At 46.5% G+C, this 23,015-nt stretch overlaps 2 long non-coding RNA genes across 2 annotated transcripts in view; both read left to right on the top strand.

The window, feature by feature from the left end:
- LOC309611586 overlaps positions 1-23,015 on the top strand; it is a 512,787-nt gene that overhangs the window by 76,232 nt on the left and 413,540 nt on the right. The gene's annotated exons all lie outside the window — the stretch shown is intronic.
- On the top strand, positions 5,947-15,984 carry LOC309611587. Its single transcript, XR_014234610.1, has 2 exons — positions 5,947-8,450; positions 8,842-15,984. It is a non-coding gene; the product is annotated as an uncharacterized lncRNA (long non-coding RNA).

Below are 23,015 nucleotides of genomic sequence, written 5' to 3'. Positions count from 1 at the left end.
GACATCTGAAACATTAGATGAACGATTAGAGGACGATTCTATCCAGGCAACAAAAGGCCACTTATGTTGTAAGTGGATTCCATGCATTCTCACGGAAAGAGGAGCAGCATCAATCAATTCCATAAATTATCTCAAGCTCTTCACTCAGGGGTACCGGGCTGGCTGCTGAATGAATTCATCCCTCTCTGGCATTTGGACAAGGAAGTCTGATCGTAGTGGCGGACCTTGCACCCTGGGCCCGCTTGGAGGAGAGCGGATTTTAGGATGGGGTGTCGACCCTGTACACAGCTGCTCAGCTCCGGGGGCAGAGAAGGGAGTAGGGGTCCTGTCCTGACATCAACCTTCAACATAAGGATGCCGTGGGGGAATCCATGAATAATTCACATCACAACCAGACCAATGCTCAGTGAGCTTCAGTGGCAATGAATTACCTTGTGTGCATTTCCTGTCTGCACGTCAGTCTCTTTTCCCCTGCGTCTGTGGTGAGCTTATGAATGGGTGCATTCTCTCTAATGCCCTTGCTTTCGGAGAGGCAGTCTCAGGATCCCAGCCTGAGTTTCCAGTGTATGACTTGCTATTTACAAACTGTACATCATAAGATTTCTAATAACACATGACTTTAAAAATGCCTCTACTAAAGAGGAATCTGGATGGACATAGAGAAACTGTGGTCCTTTTAGAGTCTCTGGACATTTGTGCATGTGGAAATTAGGAGACTTGGGTGTTCCGGTGAGCAAAAGTGGCGGGGGGTGTGGGGGGGGGAATGCAAACATTTCGAGAACATTCCCTGGCTTGGGCACTTTACATGTGTTCTTGCTGCTCATATCATAGATGAAGAAACAGGTTCTTCAAACCTGATCCCCTAGAAATAGAATGTGCACCACATTTGTAACTTAAGATTTTTCACAACAAGGACCTACTGTAGAGCACAGGGAACTCTACTCAATATCCTGTAATAACCTATATGGGAAAAGAATCTGAAAAAGAATAGATATATGTATATGTATAAATGAATCACTTTGCTGTACACCTGAAACTGACACAACATTGTAAATCAACTATACTCCAATATAAAATAAAAATTAAATTAAAATTTTTTTCCAGTAGCCATGTTTAAAAAAGGCAAAAATAAGAGTGAAATGAGTTTTGATGACATATTTTATTTCACTCAAAAATCCAAAATAATCATTTAAATATGTACTCAATATGAAAAATTATGAATGGAATATTTCACTTTATTTTTTCAGACTAACCCTTTGAAGTTCAAGATGGAGCTCACCCTTACGGCACCTCTCAGTGTGGACCAGCCACAGAGCAAGTGCTCAAAAGCCACGTGCACAGCAGCACAATACTGTTTTAATTCAACAGTACAGTCCTGAGAGGGGGATGCACTAAAAGCTGTATGACCTCGGGCAAATTGTTTAATGTCTCTGGTCTTCTGTTTCCTTATCATAAAATGTGACGAATAGTAGTTGGACTTTGCTCATCTCGGGCATGTCTGCTCAGTTCCTCCTGGGTTTTATGATAACACATTAGCAGAACACAGGGGTCCCTGTGACACAGGGGCAGGGTAACTGCAGGTGCAGAGAAATGGCAAAATGACTTACGTGGAATAATTACAAGTCATACCTGAAATTCAGGTGACACGGTTTGTTAAAGGCAGTTTTCACAACCATGTGGACTTTGGGTGATGCCTGCTCAGGCCCCACGTGGGGTTTCCAGCAACCTGTCAGGCCTTCACCCAGACAGGAGGATTCTAATGCCACCAGCCACAAGCATTTTCTATGAGACACTGGGGAGATGACAACCTTCTTTAACCTTATCACTATACACTGGTAACTTCTCTAAGATTTGTGTGTTGCTATTTGTTGACAATGATTGCTGTGCCAAAACAAGGCACGTGCAAAAATGCTGTATGCAGCTTGTTTGAACAGTTTTTCAGTTTTATTCAGACCAATTAAGCTGTCTTTTTAATATAAGTATTCAAAGAATTGACACTCTTTAGGCAAAATCTTAGCTAAAGAAAGTCAGCTGGAATGAGAATTTTATGGAAAGCAGAATATCTTTGTTAACCAAAGGGGAAGTTTATTCTGATAAAATCAGAAAGCTCAGGTACAGAATAAGATGCAACTTAAAATTATCACAAGAAGAGACAGCACAGAAGTGAGAACTTGCCCTTGGACCAAGCAACCTGCTCTCACATCTTGATTTTTCCACCCTTTTCACTGTGACTTTGTTTCCTTACCTTTAAGATGGGAAAAATATGTACCTTCCAGAGATAAGGGATGGAATTAGATTCTTAAAATGATAAATGTCAGATCCCCTTTTTTTCTATATCATTGAGAATAGATGGGGTGAAAACAGTTAAGAAAAAAAACAACAGGCAAAGGCTTTTGGTGATTTTGAGTGTTTTTGCCTTTTTTGTAGCTTAATTTCTTTTAATAAAAAGCAATAATTGTTTCTCTGATTAGGAAAGTAATACATTGATTGATGAATATTTAGAAAATACAGAAACATGTATTTTTAAAATGACCAGTAATTCTACCACCCAGAGATAAATACTGTTAATATTTTTGGTTTTGTGCTAAGCATGGCTACATGCAAACATTTTTCTTTCTTTTTACACAATTGGGATCATATTATTACATTAAGTGTTATAGCCCAATTTTCACTTGTATGCTTTTATTTTTAAAAGATCCTTCAAAAATTTTGGAATATCTCTTATTTTAAAAATATTGTTCAGGGACTTCCCTGGTGGTCCAGTGGGTAAGACTCCATGTTCCCAATGCAAGTGGCCAGGGTTCGATCCCTGGTCGGGGAACTAGATCCCACATGCCACAACTAAGAAGTCTGCATGCCGCAACTAAGAAGTCCACACACCGCAACTAAAAGTTCCCGCATGCCGCAACTAAGACTCAGCACAACCAAAATAAATAAATAAATATTTTTAAAAAATTGTTTAAAAAATAACTTAATGGTTATTTAATATTTTAATATTTGATGTACCATATTTTATTTAGTCCTATTTTGGGTCAAGTAGACTGTTTCCAAGTTTTTCAATATAGAAATTCTACACAATATTCTTGCACACAAATTTTGGTGCACATTTGTTGATGTCTCTAAGATAAATTCCTAGGAGTGGAGTGAGTAATTCTAAGGGTTTTTAAGTGGCCCTGACACATTACTAAATCAACCTTCTGAAAGATTTTAACAACTAACGATGACTCTGCCATTGTGAATGATAATTTTTGTACCATCTGGCCTCAGAACCAAATGATCAACTACATTTGAAAGTAATAGATTGATAATGGATGGGTTGTAGGTACACATGGGAGTTCTATCTATTTTTCTATGAAGTTCTCTATATGAGTTTCCAATTTTTTGTAATTGGGATGCAGGGCTACAGAAAATTGGGAGTGGGCCAGATAGTTTCCAGAGAAGAGAACTTCTTTGAGGATGGGAAACACTTGTCAGCCCTGGGATCAAACACAATAAAGTACTAAGAATGAGGAAGGTCCATACAAATGGCAAGATGCTGGGTCAGTTCAAAGTCTGCAAGGGGAACCTACTCTAGACTTGACTTCTGCCCTTGGCAGATGAGACTTCTAGCTGCCTGCCAATTATAATCACCTAGAAACAGAGCAGCTTGGAAAAACAGAAAACCAGGGTGGGGGATGGAAGACAAGGGCATGGGGGCTGGAGGAGCCAGCAGAGGAGCAAGAGGTGGGAAAAGCTGTGAGAAGGAGGGGCTGGGTCTGAGATGCAGACACACCCACAGCCTGCTGGAGACTAATGATAAGCTTTCTACTTTTAATCAACATAGTTTTGGAAGTCCTAGCCACAGCAATCAGAGAAGAAAAACAAAAGGAATCCAAATTGGAAAAGAAGTAAAACTGTCACTGTCTGCAGATGACATGATACTATACATAGAAAATCCTAAAGACACTACCAGAAAACTACTAGAGCTCATCAATAAATCTGATAAAGTTGCAGGATACAAAATTAATGCACAGAAAGTTGCATTTCTATACACTAACAAGGAAATATCAGAAAGAAAAATTAAAGACACAATCCCATTTACCATTGCATCAAAAAGAATAAAATACCTAGGAATAAACCTAACTAAGTAGACAAAAGACCTGTACCTCAAAAACTGTAAGATGCTGATGAAAGAAATCGAAGACAACACAAGCAGATGGAAAGATATACCATGTTCTTGGAATGGAAGAATCAATATTGTGAAAATGACTGTACTATCCAAGGCAATCTACAGATTCAGTGCAATCCTTATGAAATTAGCAATGGCATTTTTCACAAAACAAAAAAATCTTAAAATTTGGGGCTTCCCTGGTGGCGCAGTGGTTGAGAATCTGCCTGCCAATGCAGGGGACACAGGTTCAGGCCCTGGTCTGGGAGGATCCCACATGCCGCAGAGCAACTAGGCCTGTGAGCCACAACTACTGAGCCTGCGCGTCTGGAGCCTGTGCTCCACAACAAGAGAGGCCGCGATAGTGAGAGGCCCGCGCATCACAATGAAGAGTGGCCCCCGCTTGCTGCAACTAGAGAAAGCCCTCGCACACAAACGAAGACCCAACACAGCCAAAAATAAATAATAAACAAATAATAAATAAGAATTAAAAAAAAATTTGTATGGAGACACAAAAGACCCCTCCCAATAAGAGAAAGAAAAACAGAGCTGGAGGAATCAGGCTCCTGGACTTCAGACTATACTACAAAGCTACAGTCATCAAAACGGTATGGTACTGGCACAAAAACAGAAATATAGATCGATGGAACAGGATAGAAAGCCCAGAAATAAACCCACACACCTATGGTCAATTAATCTATGACAAAGGAGGCAAGACTATACAATGGAGGAAAGACTGTCTCTTTAATAAATGATACTGGGAAAACTGGACAGCTACATATAAAAAAAATGAAATTAGAACATTCTTTAACACCATACACAAAAATAAACTCAAAATAAATGTAAGACCAGATCTTATAAAACTCTTAGAGGAAAACATAGGCAGAACACTCTTTGACATAAATCGCAGCAATATCTTTTCCGAGCTGTCTCCTAGAGTAATGGAAATAAAAACAAACAAATGGGACCTAATTAAACTCAAAAGCTTTTGCACAGCAAAGGAAACCATAAACAAAATGAAAAGACAACCCACAGAAGGGGAGAAAATATTTACAAATGATGCTACCTACAAGGGGTTAATCTCCAAAATTTACAAACGGCTCATGTAGCTCAACATCAAAAAACAAAACAAACAGCCCAATTAAGAAATGGGAAGAAGACCTAAACAGGCATTTCTCCAAAGAAGACATACAGATGGCCAAGAGGCACACGAAAAGATGCTCAACATCATAAAATTATTAGAGAAATGCAAATCAAAACTACAATGAGATATCATCTCACACCAGTCAGAATGGCCATCATCAAAAAATCTACAAGCAATAAATGCTGGAGAGGGTGTAGAGAAAAGGGAACCCTCCTACGCTGTTGGTGGGAATGTAAATTGGTACAGCTACTATGGAGAAGAGTATGGAGGTTTCTTAAAAAACTAAAATAGAGCTACCATATGACCCGGCAATTCCACTCCTGGGCAAATACCCAGACAAAACTATAATTCAAAAAGATACATGCAGGCTTCCCTGGTGGTGCAGTGGTTGAGAATCTGCCTGCCAATGCAGGGGACATGGGTTCGAGCCCTGGTCTGGGAAGATCCCACATGCCGCGGAGAAACTGGGCCCGTGAGCCACAATTACTGAGCCTGCGCGTCTGGAGCCTGTGTTCCGCAACAAGAGAGGCCGCGATAGTGAGAGGCCCGCGTACCGCAATGAAGAGTGGCCCCCGCTTGCCACAACTAGAGAAAGCCCTCGCACAGAAACGAAGACCCAACACAGCCATAAATAAATAAATTAATAAATTAAAAAAAAAAAAGATACATGCACCCCAATGTTCACTGGAGCACTGTTTACAATAGCCAAGACATGAAGCAACTTAAATGTACAGTGACAGATGAATGAATAAAGAAGATATGGTACATACATACAATAGAATATTACTCAGCCATTAAAAAGAATGAAATAATGCCATTGCAGCAACATGGATGGACCTGGAGATTATCATACTAAATGAAGTAAATCAGACAGAGAAAGACAAATATCATGTGATATAGCTTATATGCAAAATCTAAAAAAAATGATATAAATGAACTTATTTACAAAATAGAAACAGACTCACAGACTTAGAGAACGAACTTATGGTTACCGGGGGCAAGGGTGGGGGGAGGGAATAGATTGGGAGTTTGGGATTGACATATACACACTGATATATTTAAAACAGATAACCAACAAGGACCTACTGTACAGCACAGGGAACACTGCTCAATATTCTGTAATAACGTAAATGGGAAAAGAATTTGAAAAAGAATAGATACATGTATAACTGAATCACTTTGCTGTACACCTGAAACTAACACAACATTGTTAATCAACTATGCTCCAATATAAAATAAAAATTAAAAAAAAAAGCTTTCCAGAAGGGCCAGGGTTCTCAAGTGGAACACGTGAGAGCAGTTCCTGTGGGTTCTTGGAACTGTCAGGAGGATGTCACGGATGTGGGGAGCACCCTGGGGGCAGCGCCACCTATGTTTGGCCTGGACCAGCAGCCTCTACCGCCAACAGCTGCTCTAGGTTATATGAAGATTAGAATTGGGAATACGGCAAAGATAATATGGAAGTAAAGAATTAATTTATATTTATTTAAACTAGAGATATGCACAAAGCACAGGTCCTGGAGATTGAGTACCTTAACAGCTGCTATTGATTTTAGTAACTTCAGGAGAATTAGTAAGGTAATGAACGATAAGAAACTGGTAAAAATCAGTTTAATCAATTCTTAGAATTGCCACAAAATACCTAAACCTAAAAATCACAGATCCCTCACCGCTTAACCCTCCTGAGGAATAAACATAAAATACTATTCAGTATGGTTTGGGGAATCACAAATCCTGTCAGATTAGTAAAGCTTTAACTACTAGTTCTAAGTTTGGTAAATCATATGCTGTTGGTTACATGATATACTTAAATTTCAACAAGGGTTTAAACTTGTCCCACGTAACAAACCAGAAAAATATGGTCAAAATATCAGTATTAGAAACAAAGAGTGTTTTCAAAGGTTGGTCTTAGGCCAGTATATCTTAAATTTTCATCAGTAATGATAAAAGATGGTACATGAATAAATGAATTAAAGAGATGTCCCAGCCTGGGGTTAGAACCCACTAACATTGTAACTGAACATCTAAGACAGGAGAAAGAAGCTTAGAAATCAGTAGTCACAGATATATAGAGAATGAAGCTTGATATCATCGGTTTCCTTTAATGATAAAGAAGAAATTAAGCAAATACTGAGTGAACACACAGTAGAGTGAAACATCCCCAAGAACAAGTCATTCTAGAAAGCCAAGTTTCCAGCAGTTGAGACCTCTTTAAGCACTAATTTAATGTTGTTTTCTTTTTTCAATGGAAAATTTTCAAAAAGGTATCATTCATTCACATCTCTGCTTTCTTCAAGAAATACAATGAGTGTAGTTTTTTCTTAATGATTCTGGGTGATCATACATGACCAATTTCAATAAGTACTTATTGAGCATTTCTACTTTGTGCCAAGTACTGGACATTGACATTTAAACCTTTTTTATTTACTTTAAAACCAGATCTTGAAAACAGTATGCTGAGTGAAAGAAATCAGTCACAAAGGAGCACATATTGTATGATTCCATTTATAAGAAATGCCCAGAACTGGCAAATCTGTAAAGACAGAAAGTAGATTGGTGGCTGCCTAGGGCTGGGAGGGAGGGGGCGGGAGGGCCGATGGGCATGATGGTTAAGGGGTGTGGGTTTCTTTGGGGGGCAATGACAACGTTCTAATGAGTGTGGTGATGGATTCACCACTCTGGGAATATACTAAAAGCCATTGCTTTAAAGTGTACACTTTAAATGGGTAAATTGTGTGGTTATGTGAAGCACATCTCAATAAAGCTGTATTTTTAAAAACCAGGTTGGTGGGACTTCCCAGGTGGCGCAGTGGTTAAGAATCCGCCTGCCAGTGCAGGGGACACGGGTTCGATCCCTGGTCAGGGAAGATCCCACATGCCGCAGAGCAACTAAGCCTGTGTGCTACAACTACTGAGCCTGCGTGCCGCAACTACAGAAGCCCGCATGCTCTAGGGCCCGTGTGCCACAACTACTGAGGCTGCATGCTGCAACTACTGAAGCCCACGTGCCTAGAGCCCACGCTCCGCAACAAGAGAAGCCACCGCCATGAGAAGCCCGCGCACCACAACGAAGAGTGGCTCCCGCCCGCCACAGCTAGAGAGAGCCAGCATGCAGCAACAAAGACCCAACGCAGCCAAAAATAAAAACATAAAAACCAGGTTGGCGGGCTTCCCCGGTGGCGCAGTGGTTAAGTATCCGCCTGCCAATGCAGGGGACGCGGGTTCGACCCCTGGTCCAGGAAGATCCCACATGCCGCGGAACAACTAGGCCCATGCGCCACAACTACTGAGCCTGCACTCTAGAGCCCATGAGCCACAACTACTGAGCCTACGTGCCACAAGTACTGAAGCCCACGCGCCTAGAGCTCGTGCTCCGCAACAAGAGAAGCCACTGCAATGAGAAGCCCGCACACCGCAACCAAGGATAGCCCCTGCTCGCCGCAACTAGAAAAAGCCTGAGCACAGTGATGAAGACCCAACGTAGCCAAAAAAAATAAATAAATAATTAAATTTAAAAAAACAAGAAAACAACAACAAAAAAACAAACCAGGTTGGCAATGTTCTGCAGACATAAAGAGACAACATCTGAACTAGGATGAGGAGGGTGGGAGGGAGGATGGACAGGGAGTTGGGGGAGGAGCTGGCCATGCTCAGCTCCTACTCATCTCTGAAGGATCCTTTGCCCCTGAGATCCTGCCCGGCACTATCTCCTGTCTCCTCCCTCCTGTCCCTGTGCCTGCCTGTGATGGTTCCATGGTATCAGTTGCTTCCTATCGGCTCTGGTTCTGGAAACCGCAGAGTTGTTCAAAGCCAGGCTCAGGAGTCAGAAAGACCTGGGATTAATGATGGGTTGTGACACCATCACTGCGATCTTGGACAAATTCGGTACCCTCTCTAAGCCCCAGTTTCCCCATCAGGAAGACTGGGGTAATATCTACTTCATAGTGTTATTTTGAGGATTAATGAGAGGAAGCTCGGAAGGAATGTGGCTTGCTCAGTGTCTGACTCACAGTCAGTGTCTGGAAGACAATGTTGTGTCTGGGAAGAGGAGAGCAGCAAGTTCTAAGGAAAATGTCATCACAGAGAACAGTAGAAGGGGGAGAGCAATAAACATTAGTTGAGCATTTACTATGTGCCAAGTGCTTGACATTCAGTATCTCATTTGCTTCTTATAACAATAGCTCCATGTCACAGATGAGAAAACCAAGACCCACACAGATAATCATTATAAAAAGACCACTAAACACTCTTACAATGTGCTCAAGTCATGTACTAACTTATCTAATCCTCACTACCTTAGGAGGAAGTGTGATACTGTGTTTATAAGAAGTATATATTTGGTCTTGTCTCTGGGAGCACAGAGCTTCCCACACCCCTTGGAATTAAGTGTTGAGAGTGAAGAAGGTGTCTTTTGTTATGTTAATGAGGCGACTTTCGACCTCACCTAAGGATGGGTTGGATGCAGGAGAACCAACCATATGATTAGATGGTTGGAACTTTTAGTCTCAGCCCCTGACTTTCTGGGAGGGGAGAGGGGCTGGAGGTTGAATCCGTTGCCAATGGCCAATGAGTTAATCAATCATGCCTATGTCATGAGTCTCAAAAAAATCCAAAGGGATGGGTTTGGAGAGCTTCTGGGTTGGTGAACATGTGGAGATGTGGGGAGAACGGCATGCCTGGAGGGGGCACGGGAGCTCTGTACCCCTTCCCCGTCCCTTGTCCTACAGCATCTCTTCCATCTGGCTGTTCCTGTTATATCCTTTTGTAACAAATTGCTAAACTAGTAAGTAAAATGTTTCTGAGTTCTGTGATCTGCTCTAGCAAACTGATCGAACCCAAGGAGGGGGTTGTGGGAACCTCCAATCTGTAGCCAATGGGTCAGAAACACAGGCAACAACCTGGCTTGCGACTGGTGTCAGAAGTTGGGGGAGGGGCAGTCTAGTAGGATTGAACCCTTAACCTGTGGAACCTATGCCATCTCCAGGTAGATAGTGTCAGAACTGAGTTGAATTACAGGACACCCAGCTGCTGTCAGAGCATCCTCTCCACCCCCTCCCACATTGAAATTGGTCACAGCACACTGAAAGAGGTAGTTATCATTATTATCCCATTTTACATATGAGAAACTGAGGCACAGAAAGAGTACCTAACTCACCCAGGGTCACATATATTAAATTGCAGATCTGGGATACAAACAGAAACAACTGATTCCAAAGCCCTTGTCTCTTCCATGTATATGCTGTTCACTAAGAACACAGCCCAGGGTCCTAGTGGTCCCCATACCTAACAGGAAGACAGACTGCAGAAGGAGCGGTGTATGGGATGCTGGACAAATGGAAAGGACAGGGCCTGGCTTCAGTCAGGGAACTGGCTCTTTTGGGGTAACTGGAGGGGCACTGAGAGGCTACATCAGGTTCTTGTGAACCTTCCTACCTGAGAATACAGAGTACCACTTTTCAGCTGAAGGCTATTTGTGGTTTTGAGTTTGTCAAAATGGTTCTTAACAGCTGTTAGCCATTGCAAGGCTGCTGGGTGGCTGAATTTCTAATATTTCCTGGCTTTTTTTTTTTTTCTCACACGGTTTTGATAGCAGAGAAGAGAGGAAGTTCTGGAAAGCCCTGGGCATTCAAGAGAGAACAGGTAGATTCTGAGAATCAGGGGCCTCACCTGCCTCCCCGTTCTGCACCTGAAAGCCCAGGCTGGTCTTAAAGGTCTGCGTGTAGACTACATGGATGAGGGTGAGGACTCTGGTTAGATCTTTGCCTCCTATTCTCCAAGGCGTCTCTGCACGGGGAAAGCAACAGTCCTTAATCTGCTGCCTCTACTGTTTGGTTAATTCAATGCTGGAGACCTCTAGCATCTGGACCAGGGGCATTTTCTTTGTTAAGAAGGACAGGGGCCGACTGTTCCCAGTGTCCTCAGCCAACAACTCAGGCAGTAGGTTAGTACCGGTACCCTCTGTATCCGTGAGTTCTGCATCCTTGGATTCAGCCAACCGCGGCTCAGGCCTCCTGCACCTTCCTCCTGCTCCTTACACCATCTGGCTCAACCCCCTCTCCCTTCCCTGCCTCTGGGACTGGCCCATTTGACAAGGGTGTCATAGCCTAAGGATAACCGCATTGAACTGATTTTACTTTTGGGTGGAGGAGTCCAGTGGAGTATATTTTAAAATGCTTTTTCATGGCTGATACAACTAGATGACTCCAACTATCATATTCAGAACATTTCCTGAGGTGTGTTTTCTCCAGACTGGGGTTTAGTTTGTTGGGGTTCAATGTCCCTGCAAACTGTCCCTTCCTGGCTGCAGGAAGAAACTCCCACAGGACATAACTGTTAGAGCTTTTCCTGTGCACCTTCCTGCCACAAATGTGTAATATTTTTTAAAAAATCACGATACTTACTCTTGTGAAGAGAGTACCTCCGTCAATTCCAGCCCAGGTTGGGGAGTAGTTCTCAAGCCCCTCTCCCCCAATCCACCGCAGGCATCTCCAGGTCCCCCGCTGCAAGAAGAGACCCCAACCCCTTTAATTAGGGTGCGGTGGTGCAGGGTCAGAAAACAGCTGGCGTGGCCTGAGGGGCACCCAGCAGTGCGTGACATTTGACTCCTTAATCATAGGGTCAAATTCAAAGCAATTGCAGGGAAGACCAGTGTCCACCTGGGTTTGGGGACCGCTGTGGTAAGGATGCCCTGGGGGAACAGGGCAGGTGCCAGGCATGGCTGTGGATGGGTGGGAACAGGACGGAAGTGCTGCTGTGCTCCCCCCAATCTGGTCTCTGTTCAAAGGCAGCTGGGGACACGGGTTCGAGCCCTGGTCTGGGAAGATCCCACATGCCGCGGAGCAACTAGGCCCGTGAGCCACAACTACTGAGCCTGTGCGTCTGGAGCCTGTGCTCCGCAACAAGAGAGGCCGCGACAGTGAGAGGCCCGCGCACCGCGATGAAGAGTGGCCCCCGCTTGCCACAACTAGAGAAAGCCCTCGCACAGAAACGAAGACCCAACACAGCCATAAATAAATTTAAAAAAATAAAAAAGAATTCAAAAAAAAAAAAAAAAAAAGACAGCTGATGAGGTTCTTGACTTGTTTCTCATCCCCTGGGCTGGGTCACTGCCACAATCAGGTAATATATTAAGCTGTTCATAGTTTTTACACTTTAAGAGCCCCCAAAGCACAGCGGCCCAGATCATGCTTTAACAGGGAGAAAGGAGAGAGATCAAGGGTGAGCCTGGGTGGGAAGCAGAGTTGGGTGGCAGACGCTTAGGAGGACACCAAACATGGCAGAAGGAACGGGGCACAGATAGTGTGTTAACCTGCCCGGGCTGCCATCACAAAGGCCACAGACAGGGTGGCTTAAACAACCGAAATTAATTTTCTCACAAAACTGGAAGCTAGATGTCCAAGATCAAGGTGTTTGTAGGTTTGCTTTCTTCTGAGGCCTTGCTCCTTGGCTAGCACAGGGCCTCTGTCTGTGTTGTTCCCTAATCTCTTCTTATAAGGACACCAATCATATTGGATTAGGGCCCACCCTCAATGACCTCATTTAACCTTAATTACTTCTTTACAGACCCCACCTCCAAATACAGTCGCATTCTGAGGTACTGGGGGTTAGGACTTCAACACATGAATTTTGGTGGGGGACATAATTCAGCCCACAATTCAGAGGGTGAGGGGGACAAACACCAAACAGCCTCCTTCTCAAGCTTGTGGAGAACATCAGGGTCACAGGTCCCTGCCAGGAATTCACACGGAGGTGGGCTCATCATTTCACCCAAGACCATGTCCTAGGCCTAGAGAGGGGGGCCCAGCCTGGGGTGCCCTCCAGAGCAGGGTAGCAACCGTGGGCTCATTGGCTGGCCCACCCCAGGAGACCCAGCTGCCTTCACTAGGTTCAGCTTTGTCTGAGCGGAAAACCCAGGAGGCCCTCCCCTGTTCCACAGTTACGAAACACGCTTAGGGGAGAACCGAACGCTATGCTAGTTTAACAGTTGTTAATAATTGATAACACTTGTTCTTCAAGGATTGCTTTTCCACGGTGCTCGGAGGCTCGAGAATTCGAGAGAATAAAATTGTAGCATTAAGATAAAACTGGGTCAAGAGCTTTTCTGCCTCTGTTTTAAATGTTTCTATGTATAAAATATTCATTTTAAGTTATAAACTAATAAACAAAGATGTCCCTGTAGGCTCCCATGTGTGAAAATCTAATGTGATCATGTAAATCAAGAAAAAGTAGTAAACAAATTATAAGAAAGTGATCATCTGGCACACGGTGAATAAATTGAGTAATAGGTCAACACGAAGAATGTGAATGGGACAGGAAGGAGAAGGGGCTGGCGACCAGCGCCCGCTCTGTCTCCTGCGGTGACATGTGACCACATGTCCATTGGACAGCTGTGATTTGCAATGGCTGGGTTAGTCTCACCCAAACCGCAGAGCTGTGTTCCACATGTGGCCCTCACACACCTTCCTGCCCTTCCCGTCTTTTAAAGCAATTCTGTAAAGAAAAAAAGGTAAAACTCAAATGCTTTTTTTTTTTTTTTTTTTTGGCTATGCCTCATGCGGGATCTTAGTTCCCTGCCCAGGGATCAAACCCTTCTCCCCTGCATTGGGAGGGCAGAGTCTTAACCACTGGACTGCCAGGGAAGTCCCAAATGCAAATGCTTTTAGTGCTTAGGCCTGCCCAGTCTTTCCTACTTGGAAGCTCTGGTGCTGGTAGATACCCGCAGTCTCTCACCTCTGCTGCTATTCTCTCTACTGAGTCCCTAAATACCCTCAGGTTTTGTCCTAGGGCTTCTGCCCTTCTCTGTCTATACCCCTCTCCTAGGTGGTTTCTTCCATTCTCATAGCCTTAAGCGATCTCCATGCTGACAATTCCCAATGTGTATCTCAAGCCAAGACCCTCCTCCGAGCTCTGGACTCACACATCTATCTCCTCGACGTCTCCACCTCCTAAAGGTCAGGCTTCTCAGACTCATCCCCTCCCTTCTCTGCTCCTCCTTCCGTCTCAGTAAATGGTGATGCCGCCACTCACTTGTTCAACACAAGACCCCAAGAGGCATCCCGATTCCTCCCTTTCCCTCGCCTGCATATCCAGTCTAGTCGGGAGTCCTTTCAGCTCTACCTTCAGAATCCCCCCTGGAGTCTGCCTACTTCATCCACCTGCTCAGTCACCACCCGGGTCCAGCCATCATTGTCTCTGGATGACAGCTGTACCATGGCCTCCCTATAGGTCACCCCACTGTCACTTTGCCAACCCAACCAGCAGCTGCAGTGATTTAGAAACAAAAATTAGATCATGGAATGCCACTTCCACCCCTAGTTTGCACAAAATCCTTCACTGGGTTTTCCTGCTGCCTTTGAATAACATCCAAGCTTCCTATTTGTACCCCAAGGCCCTGACGGAGCGTGCCCCATCAGGGGCATGAAACTTTCTTCCCTCTCTCAGGACTTTTTGGCCAGACCGGCCTCTACGGGTTCCCTAGGACTTTACTACTATCAGTGAAATCTCCAGATCAGCAGCCTCAGCGTTACCCGGAGCTGGTTAGAAATCTCAAGCCCCACTCCAGATGTACTGAATCAGAATCAAGAGTGCTACAAGACCCCCAGGTGATTTGTCTACAAATTGAAGTTTGAGAAGCACTGCTCACAAACACAACAAACTCTTTCCACCTCAGGGCCTTTTCACACACTGATCTTCATCCTGGCTCATCAAATGGCTGGTTCCTAGAATATCTCTGGAAATGGATGCAACAAATCATAGCTGCTTCTGGAGAGAGAAGGGATCTGGCATTGGGGATGGGAGGGACAGTTACTTTTTATTATATACTCCTATTCACCTTCAGTCTGAGACAGGCTGGGATCCTTTACTGAAGTGCTTTCCCCTGGACAAACTCTCATCTCCTCCAGCAACAGAATACAAAGAAACTATAAGAGACTAAAAACAACAGCATGCATGTGCAGTCAGGGCAATTATGAACAATAAGATAGAAAAAGGCCACAAACCAACTGCCACTTCTGAGGTGTCAGGAGCAAAAGCAGGGTCCTGCCCCAGCACCCTGCACACAGCACCACCAAGGGGGTGGGCAGACCACCTAAGCCCCACCCCTCTGGCCTGACCCACTGATCCACTCCTACCCTCACCCCACTTAAGGGACCAGCTTGCCCCACCTCAAGGAGAGAGCAAGGGCACCTGTTACTTGTTTTCGCTCCCTCGTGCTGCAGCACGAGCCCCAGTAAAGTCTTGCCTGAATTCCTCGTGGGGCCGCTTATCAATTTCCATTGATTAAAGAGTCCAAGAACCTTGGATGGTAACAAAACAAACAAGAATGCCATTTGAGGGCTTCCTTGGTGGCGCAGTGGTTGGGAGTCCACCTGCCAATGCAGGGGACACGGGTTCGAGCCCTGGTCCGGGAGGATCCCACATACCGCGGAGCAGCTAGGCTCCTGTGCCACAGCTGCTGAGCCTGCCCTCTAGAGCCCGTGAGCCACAACTACTGAGCCCACGTGCCACAACTGCTGAAGTCCGCGTGCCTGGAGCCCGTGCTCTGCAACAAGAGAGGCCACAGCAATGAGGGGCCCGTGCACTGCAACGGGGGTAGCCCTCGCTCGCCGCAACTACAGAAAGCCCACGCGCAGCAAGGAAGACCCAACGCAGCCAAAAATAAATAAATAGAATAAATAAATTAAAAAAAAAAAAAGAATGCCATTTGAATGGCTTTCAGTTCTGTTGATACCATCACCCCATGAAAAGTAAACCCCCATGACCTGGTGTCACAGCCTCCTTCTATTTCCTCGAGTGTTCACCACAATCCTGTAATTGTTATGTTTCTTCCTTTGGTGCTTGTCTTCCTCACCAGAACACAGGAGGATGAGGACCGGGTCCATCTCCATCACCACTGTGTGCCCACTGTCTGCCGCTCAGGGCCTGCACGCACTCAGCTCTCAGATGCTTTGAAAATGGGCCGCTCTGAACGCTCCCATGCAAATCCGTCTCCCCTCCCCTTCCGCCACTCCCAGGCTTTGTGCTTCCGCGTCGGCTGCTCCTATTTCACCTGTCCTGAGGGCCTTGCGTCCACCTGCTCTGCTCTCTGCCTCTCCGCGCTGCATCTTCTAGCCGAGCTGGTTTGCATCCATGGTGCTGGGCTTCTGTTCTCTTCAGCTTCTTCACACAAGCAGCTGACTTCACCACCAGTGAACAGAGAAAAATGGAAGTCGTCAAGAAAAGAAGGCCTCATTTTCCTACGAAGAATCCCACAGGCTTCCCTGGTGGCGCAGTGGTTGAGAATCTGCCTGCCAATGCAGGGGACACGGGTTCGAGCCCTGGTCTGGGAAGATCGCACATGCTGCGGAGCAACTAGGCCCGCGAGCCACAACTACTGAGCCTGCACGTCTGGAGCCTGTGCTCCGCAACTGGAGAGGCCGTGACAGTGAGAGGCCCGCGCACCGCGATGAAGAGTGGCCCCCGCTCGCCGCAAGTAGAGAAAGCCCTCGCACAGAAATGAAGACCCAACACAGCCCCAAAAAAAAAAAAAAAAAAAAGAATCCCACAAACCCACCTGCGCTTGCTGTCTTTTCCTCCTTCTTGTATGCTAAGACGACAACATTAACCTCTCTCTTGATAAGTGTGCTGTTCTCACTCATGGTGGACTGGAAAATATCTAACAACTGGCTCTCTGGGGGTATCAGAAGCTCTGATGTGTAGAGTTCCCTGATTTCTGTGGCGTCAATACTCCCATCATGGCCAATTTCAAGCTCCCAACTCTCTATCTCTAAACGCAGAGACGGAAGAGATTCACAGAAGTGTATCATCCATGTTATTCTCACCATATGGATACAGTGAATGTAAGCAACCCCAAGAGAATAGCTGTTAGTCAAATGTACTAAAATATCAATAGTTAGGAAGGGATGAATTTTGAGCATGTACTACCTTTGTTATTAATATCATCTATTTAACTGTAAGTTTCCATAATTCAATTTTTAACGCTGGCTATGGTTTGCAAAATTCCTGAAACTTTAACACTCAGCTCTCCTGTTGCCGGTCACTCGCACTGCTCACTTTTCTGGTTCTCTAACCACCACAGCCTGGCTCTGTTACTTACATTTACCAGTTTATCATGAAGGATACAACTCAGGGACAGCCAGATGGAAGAGACGCATTTCCCCTCCTCATTGCTGACGTCCGTCTTCCCTTCCTGGGTCCCCAGGGGCGTCAGATTCTCGGGGTCCCTACTCGTCCAGCTTCATGGCGCTGCAAGCCTGGACTTCCTCCTGCCCTCTGCCCACCCGGTCCTGCTCACCCTCCTTTCCCCAGGTCCCCTCCTCTGTGCATCCCTCAGTGGCTCTGGCCTCCACCTCTTCTCCCTGGGGCCCTGTCCGGGTGATCCAGCACTGTCACGGCTCCACTATCACCTTGTACGTGTGAATGACGTGTATTCTCCATCTGCAATCCGCTCTCCTGGACCTCTGCCCACAGCGGATGCTCTCGATGTACTCATGGCACTGAGACAATCCCTTGTCTCTACTCTTACTGGCCCCCAGTCCATCCTCCACTTCTATCCAGAAACCCAGCTCTCTAAAGCGCAAGTTTTAAACACTGATTGGAACCCTTCAGGGAGGCTTCTGAAGTGGTCCAGTGAGACCAAGCTGGGACCAGCCTGGGGAGAGTGGAGGTGCACAGAACTGAAAGCATTCACAGGCGATTGTGGAACTGGAATCTTTAGAGTGTTTGACAGATGTGGAAGGCGGGAAAAGGGAGGGGGCAGGGACGATTCACAGGTGATGGGCTGAGGCAGCCAGGTGCAGAGGTACCATTAGTTGAAATAGGGACTCTGAATGGTTTCTACTCACCGCACCTCTGACACCAAATGTGCGAGTTTTTTCCTCACATCAACCTATTCTCTAACTTTCTGGACACCATCTGGGCGTCCTAAAATTCAATTCGATTCCATCACTGTCTACCTGGAGTTAGAGTCAGAGCCCTCAAGTTCAGGGCTTAATCCCACAAGACTGTCTCCACGTCAGACACCAGTTACAAGTCTCAGGCCTCCTGTGCGTCTGACTGACTAGCTATCAATTGGGGTTTCCCATGACCTCCTCCTCAGGATCAATATTGTGCTAGAATGGCTCACAGAACTCGGGAAAACAGGTTACTCATATCTTCCAGTTTCCCATGAAGGATACAACTCATTAACAGGAGACAGAAGAGATGCACGGGGTGGGAGGCGGTATGGGGAGGGGTGCACAGATCTTCCAAGCCTTCTCCGGGAGCCCCACCCTTCCGACACGTTGATGTGTTCACCAACCCAGAAGCCTCCAGAACCCGTTGTTAGGGTTTTTATGGAGGGTCTGTGGTTGATTAAATCATTGGCTATTGGTGACGGAACTCAGTCTCCACCCCCTCCCCTCCCTGGCAGTGTAGGGGTGCGGCTGAAAGCGCCAGTCTTGAATCTCAAGGTTCATTATTCTGGCAACCAGCCCCCAGCCTCCAAGAGTCACTTAATTAGCATGAACTCAGGTACCTTTGGGCCAGGGCTTATTATGAGTAACAAAATCTGCTCTTCTCACCCGTCAGGAACTTGCAAGGGTTTTAGCAGCTCCTGTGCCAGGAACAGGACAGAGACCAAATATATGTATTTCCTATTGTATCACAGTATTTCAGGGACTATGGGAAGAAGAGCAGACTTGTGGCCGGGATGCTGTGTACAGCTGCAGGTGTCTACTGGGCTTCTGGAGACCCTGGAGAGGCAGATGGGGTCCGAGCAGAGGTCTGGAATGCAGGTATAACATTGTCAGCGTGTGGGTGATGGTCGCGTCACATAGAATAAAACAAAAGGTTTCCAGTGATTTTTCATGGATTTGAGAATCGACTCTAAATTCGTGAAGTTTCTCTCCCACGGTGCCCCTCCCTCCCCCCACCCCAGCTCACTCCCACTCAGGGCCTGGGTCTCAATGCAGGCACCACAGGCCTGGCATCGCTCCCTCTGCCCTCCCCTGAGCCTCTCCTGCCTGCCCCATGGGGTCCTCTGTCTCTCAGAGCAGCTGTCATATTGAGTCACTGCACAGGTGGCCACGCTGCCTCTGCCACGGTACCTGACTTTCTCCTGTGTGTGTCCCCCGGGGCATATCCGGTACCCAGCTCCTGGTGGTTGATCAGTAAATATTTGTCAAAAGAAGACATTAGAACTGAGCTTTCTGAGGCTTGGAATGAAAATCCCAGCGTTGGGCTTCCCTGGTGGCGCAGTGGTTGAGAATCTGCCTGCCAATACAGGGGACACGGGTTCGAGTCCTGGCCCGGGAAGATCCCACATGCCGCGGAGCAACTAAGCCCGTGCGCCACAACTACTGAGCCTGCGCTCTAGAGCCCGTGAGCCACAACTGCTGAGCCCTAGTGCCACAACTGCTGAAGCCCACGCGCCTAGAGCCCGTGCTCCGCAACAAGAGAAACCACTGCAATGAGAAGCCCGCGCACCGCAACGAAGAGTAGCCCCCTCTCACCGCAACTAGAGAAAGCCCGTGCACAGCAACGAAGACCCAACGCAGCTAAAAATAAATAAATAAATTTAAAAATTAAAAAAAAAAAAAAAAAAGAAAGAAAATCCCAGTGTTGCTGGTGTTGGAAGCATCTGGTCCCTGGAGCCCCAGTCTCTCCTGGATGCTGTGAACTCTGGGAGACGTGAGGACGTTCAGGGATGCCATGCTCCCCGGGACGCCAGGAACACGTGCCTGCTTGTTCCCTCGGAGTCAGCCTCCCCGTTCCTGGCCATATTTCAAAGGTGTCCCAAAAGCCCGACCCCGCGGCGAGAACTTCCCCAGCCCCACCCTGGGCAAATACACAGCCGCCACTGCCCCACACTCGCGGACACTCTCCCGGGATTGTCTTTGGAGCACGGGCTCTACTTTAGTATTATTTTTATACTGTGCATCCGTTTACAGCTTGGTGACATACAGCGAAGTGCTGACCCGTCTCTTCACGGGAGTGTCGTAGCTCTCGGACTGTGAACTGCTCTGGCAGGGAGGCGAGGAAGTGACTTTGGGATTTAGCTGCTGGCCTGGGGCCTTCTGGCATAACTCAAGGATTCCCTCGGGGGAGTTACAACCCTGGCGACAGGAAAGAACATCCCTTCATTCTAGATTTACAATCGAGGGCCGTGCTAAGTGCCGAGCAGAACAGAACTTGTCACATCCCCAGAACCAGGTATCAGCTATTCAAATCAGGTAGGAGATGTCAGTCCCTGCGCTCGATCAAGCTGGATTCCTCGCTCACTGTCAAAGTGCCTGCAGAGGACCCTGGGACGACAATGGCCTTGAGAAGCCGGGAAGGTCCAGGTACCCTGCCTGCCCTCCCGCCCCACTCTGGGCCCACCCTGGGCAGTCCCCTGCAGGCGGCCCTCTGGCAAAGGAGGAAGCAGTCCTGGCCTAGTCCCCAGAAGGCTGGCTCTCCGAGCAACACTGCAGGGCTGTGGTTTAGTGGTAATGAAGGTGTAGGACAGGAGAAGGCCCAGGACCATGTGTGTTTTACAGACTTGGCTCACTTCAGAGGCCTCGAGATACAATCTGGGAGAATGACGGTCGGCTGTCCATGTTGGGAGGGAAGGGGCCAGTCCTGATCCCCTCCCCCTCCCAAGCCCTCTCCTCTGAGCAGGAGGCAAACCCCAAACAGCCCTGGGCGAGCACTTACCCTTCTCAGAGCTGGCTGCGAACCAGAGGCAATTCCCGGGTCAAATTAAACACACCGCCTTGCTCCGGCCTCTGGTTTTACAGCCGAGGTCACTGTCACATCCTTGCCGGGCCCGCACAGCTCCACCCACAGGTCTGAAGCGTGGCTGACCTCACCCCTCAGGGAACACACCTTCTTGTCCGCCAGGCTTCACCAACCTGTTCTGAAGTGGGGGGCATGATCACTGGTGAACTATCCGTCTGGGCAACCCCCTCGCGGTATCATTCCAAAATAAAACGTGTGGACGCACAAGACAGTTACTGCCCTTGGAATATACCATTGGAAATCGCTGTTAGGGGGTGTATTAGAGTTTCTCCACCTGTGCTCCGCAACAAGAGAGGCCGCGATAGTGAGAGGCCCGCGCACCGCGATGAAGAGTGGCCCCCGCTTGCCGCAACTAGAGAAAGCCCTCACACAGAAACTAAGACCCAACACAGCCATAAATAAATTAAAAAAAAAACAAAAACTATTTAGAGTTTATCCAGAGAAACAAACCAATAGGATTGACTGATTGAGTGACAGATTGATTGCTTAAAAGGAACTGGCTCCCATGATTACAGAGGCTGAGAAGGCCCCCAGTCTGCTGTCTACCAGCTGGAGATTCAGAAAGGCTGGCGTGTAGTTAGAAGGCCTAAGACTGGAGAGCGACGGGGTCGCTTCCAATCGGAGTCTGCAGGCCTGAAAGCAGGAGTACTGAGGCCAGCACAGCCAGATCCCAGCTCAGGAGGTGGGCAGAGAGGCCAAATCAACCCTCCCTCTGCCATTCTGTCCCTGTTCAGGCCTCCACAGACTGGATGCTGTCCACACTGGGGTGGGGGGTGGGCAGCTGCTTTACTTAATCCACCAACTCAGATTCGAATCTCTTCTGGAAACATCTTCACAGACATGCCCACACGGAACCAGGCTTCCCATGATCCAATCAAACTGACACGTCATGGTGTTTTTTTCTCCCTCAAAGTGGCTGAAATAAAGGTTAGGCCGTGTCCATTTTACACTATTATGAAATCCAAACTAGTGAACATGCACACGCTTTGGCATTCTCGAAGCCGATTTCCCAGCCTGGCATATCCCTATGGCAGTACCCGGAGCTGCTTTTCATGCCACCGGCCCAAAGGGTCATAAAAGTGCAAGCTGAGCAGTGACAGTTTGCAGCTGCTATTTAAGTGGTGCATTATAGGAAAACAAAATGCCCTTTGGTTTCTTTCTTATTTTAAGCAACATTCTCAGCAGCCTGTTTTATGTTTCGTGGGCAGGGGGTGTATCAATAAATATTGTGAAAAACACATTTGTATACCTTCCAAGGCCTCAATCATCATGGCGGTTATCAAAGGCCCCAAAAGGCATCAGCACTAAATCAAGTGGCTTCAGAAATGCAGTAAGAAGTCTGTAGTCGAGTCTTTCCAGAAGAAATGTGAACTACAAATCAATTGGCCTCAACCAATTCATTTATTTAATCTATCCTTTGACTTTACGAAGGGATCCAATTAATTGAAAGATGCTTCACTAGATCTGGCTGCTCTGGATGTCTTTTCACTGAGAACATTAAGTTCCTGGAACCAATGACTCACACATCTTACATTTCTGTGCATGCTGTCCAGCCCCTTGAACCCAGTTTTCTCCAACTCAGAAGGTCAAGGGATTAACCCCTTCAGCACCTTAGAAGGGACACTTACTCAGTGCCACTTAGGCTGTTGACCTCATGTGTAGCTTTCCAGGCTGATAAAATGATCAGTGATAACAATATACAGGGAGGAAGGAGAAACCAGTTCTGCCTAATGGACTAATAATATTCTTTCAAACACTCCTAGGAAATGAAGAATCACTTGCTCTTTGGAGAAGGGGAAACCCAGGTTAAAATTCTGTCTTGGAAACCTTTCCAAACTAGCAAATCTCTTTTTTACAACTACTCTTTCTTCTATTCAGGCAATGGAAAAAATATTTCTGTTTTATGAGATTATCCATGTTGTCTATTTGTAGGAATTACTTGGTTTAAAATTTTGCCAAAGGTAAATC

The sequence above is a fragment of the Balaenoptera borealis genome (genome assembly GCF_965194805.1).
Source record: "Balaenoptera borealis genome assembly, chromosome: 15".
Taxonomy (NCBI): Eukaryota; Metazoa; Chordata; class Mammalia; order Artiodactyla; family Balaenopteridae; genus Balaenoptera; species Balaenoptera borealis.
This window is presented reverse-complemented; position numbering and strand designations above follow the sequence as displayed.